The sequence below is a fragment of the Zonotrichia leucophrys genome, chromosome 8 (assembly GCF_028769735.1).
Source record: "Zonotrichia leucophrys gambelii isolate GWCS_2022_RI chromosome 8, RI_Zleu_2.0, whole genome shotgun sequence".
Taxonomy (NCBI): Eukaryota; Metazoa; Chordata; class Aves; order Passeriformes; family Passerellidae; genus Zonotrichia; species Zonotrichia leucophrys.
Window position 1 is genome coordinate 15,060,572 of NC_088178.1, and position 12,259 is coordinate 15,072,830.

Consider the following 12,259-nt stretch of genomic DNA (forward strand, 5'->3'; position numbering starts at 1 on the left):
TGTTGGGTGTGGATTGGGAAAAGCCCTTTTAGGGACATTCATCAGGGAAGTGAGCCAGGTAAGCAGAAGAGTGCTGCCCTATTCTGACTCAGTCAGTCCTGGAGACAATGTTGTATTTTAGGAACTTGCCACTAGCACTATGTTGTGAATTTTGGAAGAAAGGATTGTCTGTCTGTCTGTACCTCCTTTGCTCCAGAAGAGTTTTCCATGTAAAAATAGGTTAAATATATTTACTCCCTCTTTGTCAATTCTTCATCTGCTGAGAGGCTGCAGGCATCTCCTACAAAGAGGCAACACACCCCCACGTTTGCACAGTGGCAATATGCATGGGAGCCTGTCTCAAAATTCTGGAGAACAGGTATTCTGGAGAACAGAGGGGGGTGGGCACAATATCTCCTATGACTCCCTGTGCAACAGCTTGGAAGTGACCATTCCCTACACTGAAGTGAGCATTATTTTATTTTTGATACCTTAAAGCTTGTACAAAGTGCAAATTTTAAGCAGAATATGCTGAAACTGAAAAAAGCAGACACATTTAAATTTTACTCTGGTCAGTTCAGCTAATCCCTGCAAAACAGGAGTACTGTCGACATTAATTTTTCATCCAGCTAACTCATATTGAACATATCATCAGTAGTTACTTAAAACTGAATCTATTTTTAATAGAAAAGTTGATACTTGAATATGAAACATGAAGTAACACATCATTGTTCTGCAAAAGACTAAGCTTTTAAAGACAGCATTGTAGACTGGAAACAGACTGAAAAAGGTAAAAGGTTATTTCCAACATTAAAAGTAATCTACATGTTCACCAAAGCCTAGATCATCTCAAAGCAGTAATTATTCACTGACTGTAGATAGACTTATTTTGATATTTGCTGTATGTTTATTATTCATCACAGCAGATTATCACAGGATTACTGCAACATATTTTTCCTTTCAGTAAAATCGTATTTTCAGGTAATCTGGACTTTTTTTGTCCCCCTTCACAAAATCTGCTTTTATCAGCCTCCAAGCCTGACTAATAGCCAGTTACTTCAGTTTCCACATGATTATCCCTTCTTGCATTTCATACAAAGATATCTAAAACTCTTTTTTTTTTCCTGTAGTGCAAAGCATACTTTTAAAATTCATAGCCATCAAATTTGTGTGCATGATAGTAAGAATGGCTGCTTCTCTTTTGTACTATAGGGCAAACAGCCAGACTTTAAAGACTTCATAATTAGGGACTTTACCAGATTGTAACAGAAGATGTATTTGCCTATTTTTGTTGTAAAGTCAATTATAAATATGCAAAATTCAAAGTGTGAGTGACCAGGCCACGCTTAGCAGACATAATAAGACTGCAGCCAATTAAAACAGAAAAAGGTTCAGTTCTCAGTTTTCTGCCCTGTGTGTTTCTGATGATGACACAACAGCTGTGAACTCCCAAAGTCATCCCAGAGAGGTGGCTCTGTCTAGGCCCTGCCAAAATGAAGGATTTGCCCTAAAAGCCAGATGTTCTTGCCACAATTTCCCACATGGAACTGACAAAATTGCTGCTCAGCTTATGGGAATCCTTATACCACTCAACCATTTCTTTATAAGACTATCAGTCCCTTGAAGATGCAGCATAAACAGACAGGAGGACAAACAACTTTATGGCATTAATATCCTGAAATTTGTGCTTTTAATCTTTTTAACAGGACTATCTGGGTGTATTATTGTTAATGGAGCACTTGAGAACTGTAATTGAAACAGTATATAAATACTTTTAAAATTCTTCTTCTCCTAATATAATCATTACGTGAGAAACACTAAATTAGACATTTGACTTTATTGATCTTTTCATGGACTAACAGTACAGGGAGTCATTTTCTGCCTAGGCTAATTAATTGATAGACTAATTCATTGATCAGGTTCTCCATAGCATAGTTGGTATTGACAAACACTGAATCTTTTTCCATCAGTTGTATTAGTTTGCACCAATTACTTTGTCTGTTTCACTTAAGCAATTACAATAGCTCAAAAGCAACAATCAGATTCTCAGCTGGTGTAAATCAGGCTCTCTCTCCTGAACTCAGAGAGCTGTGCAGTTTCACTCAGCGTGGGGTTTTTTGGTTTTTAAGACTTAACAGTGAGCTTTAAAACATCCAAAACAGCAACAAGGATATCTGAGGCAATGTTAGCTGAAACATATTCATCATAGCAATGAATAGGAACCATGTTAAAGGTGTACAGATGTGTACAGATGCGTGGCTTTGCTCAAAATTCATACACAGCCTTAGAATGCTATCAGGTGCAGAGTAAGGTACCCATGGGACACAAATAAGCATTTGGAGTCACATTAAAGTTAGATGCTCAATAGACTCATGTTTTCCATACCTGGGTGATCTGTAAATCAGGTCCTAAGAATATCTTGCTTCCAAGCAGCCACTGACTTCCAAGTTCATGGAGCATCGCCACTTCATTAAATGTGAAATCTTCGTTTGGACATCTGCGATTTTAAAAAAATATTCAGCTTGCTGAAGGATTTTAGGAGAATGTAGTGGTTTCTGCAGGGCTTTCTCCCTTCTGGATCACTGCTGAAAGAATGGGCACGGCTGCTTCATATGTTGAGCAGAACCAACAAAGACACAGGATCACCAACACACTGCCAGTGAAAGGGAAAGAGCCATATGGGAATTCAGTAACTTCTGTGAATTTTCAAAATAAAGACTAAGTAAAAATTAGTAAATTGAACTGATTGTTCTCTGCATAGACTTTCCTTAACAAATTATTTTTCAGGTTACCCAGGGAGTCACCAGAGTACACGGCTGTTACACAAGAAGGAGACACTGCGGTGATTTTTCTGCTAATGATGAAGAAATTAGTTTCCTTTCAGAAACAGGCCATCTCTGTCAAGTTGGCCAATGTTGAAAAACGTGAGTCAGTGTAAACTTCCATTAATCTCTGGTCTGCTTCTCCTAGAGCATTATGGAAAACATGGGCCCATGCAGGAAGTAGTCTTTGTGCTTTGGATCTACCTCCCAGCTCTGAATAACTGAGAATTCATTGAATACAGGCATTAACTCTTAGTCCCTTCTTTTAAAGTCTCCAATCACTTTTTCTCATCTTTGCATGCAAAAATAGAAAATTATATACTTTCCAGAGACACCAGCAATAGCAAGAAGTCGTCATCAAGACTAAGAGAATTTTGCTGAGGCAGTTTCCACGCACTGCTCTAAACCCAATTACTTCCTGTGCTTGACGTGCTCATGGAGGCTTCCTCTTTGATGCATGGTATAGGGTAAAATAAAGTGCACATTCCTATTAAAATGAGTGGTTTTCCCTGGCATGATTAAAAAGAAACTCCTATGTGTGCCCTGTCAACAATATTTCCATTTGCCTCAAACTCATGTAGATACCAACACACAGGTCATATTTGTAATGTTTTTGCTTAACAAAGGGTGACCAGAGTACCACATCACACAGTGTAGGAACTGCACAGGGAAAAGAGGGGCGTGCAGGCAGAAGTGGATATGGAGAGCAGTCGTGGTAGAGTACAATCCTCCTAAAAGGATGCCTCGTGCCCTTCCTGCAGCTACAGGGAGAGATTTGCAACACACAATTCAATGACATGTAATTAAAATCGATAGAAAATTGACATTACAAACCCAAAACAAATTAAAGCACAGATTTGATCTCTGTTTCTCATTCTGGCATTTGAAAGGGAGGATTTGCTATGAAGATATACTGTAAATAGGCTGATATGTATGTATATACTGGGTATATCTTAAGCAATCAGTCTTTATGTTTTACAATTATGATTCCTTACCTGTGAAAAGAGCTGTTCTACCATATCCTTGGCTGATTTTCAGTGTAGAGTAATCTGGCCTGACTCTGATCACATGTCAATTTTAAACAGATACCTTTATCTTAGTGTGATTTTTTTATGAGTGTCCTAACACATGAACAACAGCATAATTTCATGCAAGATCAGGTTGTGCGGATCTGTTGCCTCAGAACTTTGCAATTTTCCATTTTAAAGGTTCTGTTTTTCATAAAGAGTTGCAGAATATGCAAAAGCAGAATAAATCTATCTATTATCATATTTTTCTATTTTTGATATGCTATTATCTGTAGTAGTTATATATGCTGCAGGGCAAACAAATTATTTGAAATGTTATTAAACTACATGTTTCTTACCTAAATCCATGTTGCCATGCCTCTGAATGCAATATTGTCAAACCTGTAAAACTGCAGAGCATCCGGGGAGAAGCCATGCTAATGGTGTGCTTTTTCATGCTGGAAATGTCCTCAGCCCATAACTCCATCTGACCCTGTTGCACACTGCTCTTATTTACATGTGAGATAAAGGGCCTTCCATTTATTACCGAGTTTATTTTTGCAGAATCGAGGACCTAGAACGTAGAGGCTGATATGGCTTTTAGTTACCAGTGGCCCGTGGGGTCAGGGCAGACACACTGACCTTCCATTGTCAGCATCAATAGCTCTGGTCTCTGCTTCAGCTCCCTGAATTCTTCCATGCCAATGTTCCATTGCTTTCATCCTGGGGGCAGTGAAGTCTTGCAGAGTTTCCAGCATTCTCAAACTGTCTGTCTCACCTTGAGTACTTCTGAAAATGACACCTTCACAGACAGACAATAAAGTCTGGTTTATGTCAGATACAACATTTTGCAAGCGTGGCATTATTACCAATAAGCTTGTCTGTGCATTTTGAGTCAATCAATTGTGGTCTTTTATACACGACTTAATTTTTGAAAAAAAATTAAAACCAGAACTGATTTTGTTTTACATGGAAATCATGACAACTGATGGGGTACTGAATAACTTGATCTAGTGGGGCAGGGGGGGTGGAATTAGTTGATCTTTAAGGTCCATTCCAACCCAAGTCATGCTATGGCTTAATATTGCAAATTCAAGATTGTTATTTCCCACTCCAATCACAATGGCAGACTCTTCTGTATTGCTCATGCTATGATCTCTTACCTCCTTTGAAATATCTCGGCCCAGGTCACAGTTAAGGCATGGTTGGTGTAGGATGACTATCTCTCTATTTCTAAGGCTTTGGCCATCAGGTCCTGTCCATCCTCCTGGCAACCAGTGCGGCACCACACTTGCAAACCCATGGTCATTGGAACTGATCCTTGGCAGTACCTGGATTACCCTACAGCAGGAGTTTGGATATACAGGGTTGGGCTGCTGCTCCCACCAAAGGAGCGACTCCACTGGGCTGTGTTGGAGATACCCCTGGGGGACAGAAGCCAGCTCTGCTCCACTGCCCTCCACCACATTCCATGGGATGCAGGGCTGGGCTGCTACCTTGCCCCAAACCCTCATCCATGTTTGCCAGCCTTGCTGAGCAGCTTTGAGCCAGCTTTGTCTGACACAGGGTCTGCCACTCACCATTTAGCCCATGGCTGTGAAATACAATAAGCTAAGATTTACAGTGTCCTACTGGGTGACTTAGGTTGTGTCTACGTATTCTGCCTTGTCTTTGTTCAGAATCTCTACAGAACAACCTCCTTTTCATTCCCAGCAGGAATGAAGCCCCTTCCCCTCACCCCAAGGAAATCTTAGAGTCTAGTTTTATTTCATGCTCCTCAGTTACAATCATGGACAACAGAAACTGGTTTTCCCCCCTTTTTTTCCATCTCTGCATAATTTCAAAATATTAAATTTTCCTACAAACCAATAAATTACCTATAGAATCTGACATGAAATTCCAAACTTGTTAATTTCCAATTCCTGATTATAAATATTTACTACCAGCTGTTTCAGCTGAAATCACAGGCCACCAAAACCCCCAAATGTTTAATTTAATTATATCTCAACATATTACAGTATTCATGCTTCAAAACTATGCTCAGAAGCTGCCAGAAAAGCAGCATGATTTAAATGTTTTATTTACTGTTGCAGTTTTCAGCAGGAAAGTTCATTCTGTCTTCAGAGTGACAGTAAGACACAATTATTGGAAAACGGCACACAGTTCCCTAATTTAGATTTCAATAGTTGATGAATTAAATGGGAAGTGTTGATCACCCTAGGTCACAGAAAAGTCATTTTGTTAGACTTCTGCTCCCCTCTGACAAGTAATACACTGAACAGGGATGGTTCTACACAATGTCTGTTCATGCAAAACTTGGTTTCTTATTATCATTGAACACAGCAGAAATCTGCCTCCTCAGTCTGAGCAACTGTTTCTCAATCAATAATTAAGTAACTTTACGGTCTAGATCTATACAAGGATATTGATATTTTCACTGAAAATGAATCAATATGAACAGGGTAAAGCATCTGAGTAAGTCTTTTTAATGGCAGTGTTTTGGCTGTGAGAAGTAAATTAATTGATTAAATGAATGATGAATATTGGACAACCAAAGTAAATCTTTTCACACTTCCACTAACCTTTTAAGTAACTAATTTAAATTCTTTGCTTTGTTTCCATTTTTCCCCAACTTTATGTTGTTTTAATAGAATTTACAGGCCTTCCTGTGAGTATGTAATGCTAGTTATGTCTTTTAATTTTATATTAATAAGTAGCGGTCAGATGAATTGTATAAAATGAGAAGACCAAGCTGAGACTTATGGAAGGAAGGGCATTTTGTGGGTGATAGACTGTAAGGGATCCTGCTGAAAAGGCTACAGTGAGAGAAAGGAGATCTACTGGAAGAATGTAATGGAAAAATCCAGTGAGAGATGGGAAGTGGTAAGGGACAGGAAAATACATTCTCACCTTTGGTTTGGTGGACAAGAATTAGTTCTGGCTAGGTCTTTCCTACCATTTTCTTAAAAACCACACTTGTCAGAAGTCCAAAGTAGCAGAACTGGACACAAGAGGGAACATTCTAGCAGGAGATGGCTCTGCTTACAGAGCTGTCAGCGTGCTCCCACAGACACCCCAGCACGTCCATCAGGACGGACCTGTGCCAGGGCTGTGCTCTGGGGAGGAACCAGAGGGGCCCCCTTTGCTGGGGCTGGATTGGCAGCAGTTTGCCGCAGGTTGGGCCTTAAGGCTCAGGCATGGAAGTGCTGAATCCAGCCCAACCAGCACTCTGGTGCCTTTACAGCTCTCTCTGGAAACAGCAGCAGAAGCTGCTGGACAGCAAACCCACTCCATGATTCACATGACACGGTGAATCTCCAGAATTCACTGGGCCTCCAGGGGTGATGATCCTGCCTCTAGAGCTTGATGAGGGTGAGCATTTGGCAGCTTCTTGAAGCAGGACTCTGTCTGGAGGATCACAGTCTGAAAAACTGCCCAGCAGTGGGAAAAGCATTGCAGTCTGTCAGTAAGGTCACTGAGGCTGGTACAGTCTGTCATGCCACTGGAAACAGAAAGACAGCAAGGGGCAACAGTGAAGAGACCAGGAGAGACAAAAGTGACTCATTTCTCCCACTCACAGTTGTATTTCATGTTCTGAGCTAACAAATTCAGTTCAAGGCAATGCTATTTTAATTGCTGGAAACAGGTACACTACAGCCTCACCCAGGGCCACCCCAAGAACAAGAAGGGAATAGAAACCAAAGTCAGGGAACCATTCTTCAGGAATGTTTGCTGTGCAAAGAGAGGAGAGCCATGCAAATGGGCAAGTGGGACAGCAGGAATGTCTATTTCTCCATATATCCTTCTACAGACAGTGAAGTGAGCATCCCTCTTTTCCCTGGCCTTTCTTTTTTCCATCTTTGTTCCCTTTTACCCTTTTCTCTGTTTTATTTGAGTTCAAAATCTTTTAAAAAATGGTTTTAATTGTAAAGAAGCAGGTCAAAGAAACCTAAGCCTTGCCCTGGCCCTTTGTCTGTATCAGCTATCAAGTGGCAGCTTGATTCTCAGGCCATTACTTTTGCTGCTGGTCACAGAATAGTTCTACATTACTGCATAGGTCCTGCAAGCTATTGTTGGGACATCAATTTTCTGAAAATATTTTTGAGTTGGGTGTCTTCTCCATTATTACTATTAAATGGACAAACATTCTCATTTGTAAAGGTTAAAACTCCACTTTCTCCATCTGTCTCTGCCCTTTTTGAAATTGTATGTCCCCTGTGGTGTGCAGCTCAGAAGTGTTCACTTATGTTCTGGTAAGGAAAAAAAACCCCAAGAAGCGTAAAGAATGAATGTGTGACAGAATGGAAAATATTGAACTACAGTAATTATCTCTAAACTGCACAAAAAAGTTGCATGGTACAGGCAGACCCCACTCATAAATAAATATTAATCTGCCTTGCATTCAAAATTGAAAATTAATGTAGGAGAGGACACACAATCCACTTCCCAACGTAAAAATGTTTTCCCCTTTCTTTTTTTAAACAACACTGCACTTTGAAATCACATGTCCCATTTTAAGCACTTAAGATGTGACTGGTTTGGTTATTTTAAAGAAAATCCTATTGCATATTTATGCCACAAAATCTGATGATTCCTGATGTGTGTTTCCATTTTAATTAGAATCTAGTATCATGATTCTAGTGAAAATGTGTGCCTTTGTAGCTGTTGAATATGGCACAAAAAATGTCTAGCACAGCAGATAAATATGAATTCCCTATCCCCAAAATGGTAAAAATCACATTGCCTGACACTGATAAAACTTTGCTATTCTTAGGGCACAACCTATGAACTAATTAGCCAACCTACAGCTTCCCAGACTGGCTGGAATACTATTTCACAGACACCCAGATCTACAAAAGCAGCAGGAAAGAAAATAAAAATCAAAGTAGAAAGCAGTGGGAGAAAATCTAGATGAAGCATGAGATGTTACCTCTTAATCCGGGGTGGGGAAATTTCATCTTGCACAAGATCTGTTCCCACCCTATGCCTGCACCTAGACAGGGCAAGTGTGAGACCCTTCCTGCCCCCTTCCTAACAGAGCCTCAGCCCCTAGCTGCGCTGCTGGATCTGGAAAGGAGGTGTGTGGAGAGCAGCTTAGGTCCCCTTGCATTTGGACTTTCCTAAATCTGTTTATGCTTACTCAGTAATACATGGCACAGAGGGATTCTCTACTGTGCTTGAGAGCAAGGCCCTGTGCTGCACCTTTGCTCTGCTTTGGACGGTCCCACCTGGGCAGTCCCCATCTCCTTCTGGCTGCTGCTGAAGGCTGGTGCACATTTGCAAATCTCCTCACTGCCAGCTGGCTGGAAACACAGGGATCACTCCCTCTTGCTCTCCACAGCTGGGCCAGGCAGCTGAAGCTGTTGGGGCAGCCAAAAGCACAGAGGCAGATTGCTGAGTGCTTGCACCAGTGGTAGTTATCACCAGACAAATTGTACTGGTGACATAGCTTGGTGACTTGGTATGAGCAAAATGCAGAACTCCTCCAAGCACACCAGCCCAGCTCAGCAGGCCACACATGCTGCAAGGAGCCCTTCCAATGTGCTCTGCTGGGACAGCCCTGCCTGGCACCCCTGCTGAGCCCCAAGGGCAGCCTGAGCCCAGCCTGAGCTCAGTTTTAATGCCCCATCTCCTCTCTGAAGCAGGGAACAGCTACACCCTCCTAGGGACCATCTCTGGCCTCCTTGGTGCTTGACCCTGGCACTGCACTGGCAGCTAAAACATGGTTCTCAGAGTTTATAAACAGCTTTTGTTTCTAGTCAAATGAAATACTGTGCAACGATACTTTAACTCTCTTTTGCCAGATTATCAGTTATTTCAAGCAAATGTTAAAATCTCCATCACTGGCAAAATGAATTATGTTTGTTTGTCAAACTTGCACCAACATGCCCATCAAACTGGTCAGGAAAAGACTCTTTAATAATGCAGCATAGGTGTGGCTGCTTGTGACTGTAAATGCACCTGAATCTAAATTTTGCAGCTATAAAGATCTATTGCTCTGCAAGAGGTTTTTATTTTCAGACAAAGTTTCAAAATAGTTTGCCACATTACAGTATATTTTTAGTCCTTTCTTCTAAGTTCTGTTAATCAGTAAACCTGCTTCTCCCAGACATTACTTCTATTTCATTTGAGGAATCATCAAATTTTTTTTGCCTACTGTCATTTATATGGTTTTCAAAATACTCAGCAATGACAGCTACATAATAAAGGCTGGAATGCAATAAGCAGAGTTCATCTTTTTGGGGGTAGTCAGGTGGTTTAGTTTATCCCATCATCTTGCTTTGGGCCTCATTCTGTGATGAGAACAAGTTTCCTCCATTATTTGTCGATATGGAATGAGACACTGACACAAAGTCCTTAGTTTCACAAAGTATTTGGGAGAGCTACAATGACCAGTCACAAATATTTCCCTCTTTGTAAGCAATACAGGTTGGTTCCTTTACAGGATGTAGCTGTTGCTTCAGATGTGGGAAGAGTTCTAGAAAGACAGATCTGCCTATAAATGAGGAAGAGCAAATTTGAGTAAGGCCACTTACACAGATTGGTGTTAATACTTGCTGTAAGAATGTACTTACCCTCAGTAGTCTGTAATGGGGGAAAGAAATGCAACATTAAGACGTCTTATATAGAGAGAGGCATCAAAATCTGCCTGCTTCATTTCTGTCTAACCTAAAGAAATGGACAAGATAATACATCACATAGATTTTACTGATGAATGTCAAGACTTTGATGCAATGCAAACCCATAGAAAGCACTGTAAACAACATCAATCTTCCTAAAGGCAACACTGAGACAAAAATAGTATTACCATATCCAAGGATGGAGACAGTGTATGTGCTTAATAACATAGAAAAGCCATCCCAACACCATTTAAGTGGGGAATCAAAACTTTCTTAACCACCTTTTTTTTTTTCCTCAGGGTCTCTAAAGGAAATAAATTCATCATTTATACACCCAAATAGTGTTTGGTGAGAGTGAATGTGCTGGCAGTCTGGAGAAAGAGGGAGACAGTTTGGGATGGCAGCTGACCTGAGAGGGAGCTGCACATGGCCAGTGCCTCTCAGGGCAAAACCACCTCAGCTACACCCAGGCCAAAGTCTCCACTGACCACCACTGGCAAACTGCACATTCTTCATTCTCTTTTGTCTCATGGTTCTTATACCTCTCAATAAAAATATACCAGTTAAGAATACCTAGCAATGCTTCATTTTTGCTTAAAGTAGTAACCAACAAATCCAGTCAGGCAGGGACAGTGTTCCTGAAATCACAGGTGACTCTTCCAAGTATCTAACCTAAGTCTATTCTCTTTCAGTTTAAAATCATTCCTGTGGTCCTGCCACTACATGCTCTTGCAAAGAGTCCTCTCCATCTTTCCTGTAGGCCTCCATCAGGTACTGAAGGCTGGAATTGGTCACCCCAAAGCCACCTCTTTTCCAGGCTGAACAATCCAAATTTTCTCACCTTTCCTTGTAGGAGAGGTGCTCTGGCCTCTAACCATCTTGGTGGCCTCCTCTGCACTCTGACAGGTCCATGTTCTCCCAGTTCTGGGCACCCCAGAGCTGCAGGTGGTGCTGCAGGTGGGGTCTCACCAGAGCAGAGGGGCAGAATCCCCCCTCACCTGCTGCCCACAGTGCCCTGGATGCAGCCCAGGACAGGGGTGGGTTCTGTGCACATTGCTGGGTCACATCCAGCCTCTCATCCACCAGCATCCTTGAGTCCTCAGGAAGGACTTTCCAATGCACATTGCTGGGTTGTGTCCAGCCTCTCATCCACCAGCATCCTTGAGTCCTTCTCAGCAGAGCTGCTCTCTCTGTCCACCACCCCCAACAGACCTGGGGCTGGTGTAGCACCTTCCACTTGCTCTTGTTAAACCCCGTGAGATTCCCATGGACCCACCTCTCAAGCCTGTCCAGGTCCTTCTGGATGTCAGCCTGTCCTTCAGGTGTGTCATCAGCACCACTCAGCTTGGTGTCATGTGTGAATTCCTGGAGGGCACACTCGATCCCAGTACTGACTCCTGAGGGACACCACTTGTCACTGACGTCCATCAGGACTCTGAGCTGTTGACCATGACCCTCTGGGTGTGACCATACTACTCTCTGGGAACTTGCTTGCAAAGAATTGCTGAAGACTCTTGGACCTAGATGTAACCTTCTTAAAAGTAATCTGTGGGATGTAAAGAAATACAGGCATAAAAATCAGGGAAGAAATGTTATGTTGCCTGTGAGAAAACAGTGAGGTGGGAGTACCAGTCTGCCATTACATTTTTTCTGTAATAATTTCTGAGTTTATTTGTAATCATAGAATGGCCCAGACATAAAAACATTTTCCTTTTTCAAGTAAATAAAGGTCACACCCCACTGTGGTAGACCTTGACAGGGGTTTTATTTCATCTACCTTACATAGGACCACCTTGCTTATTTTGTGTGAGAAACTCCCACCAGTGTGAAA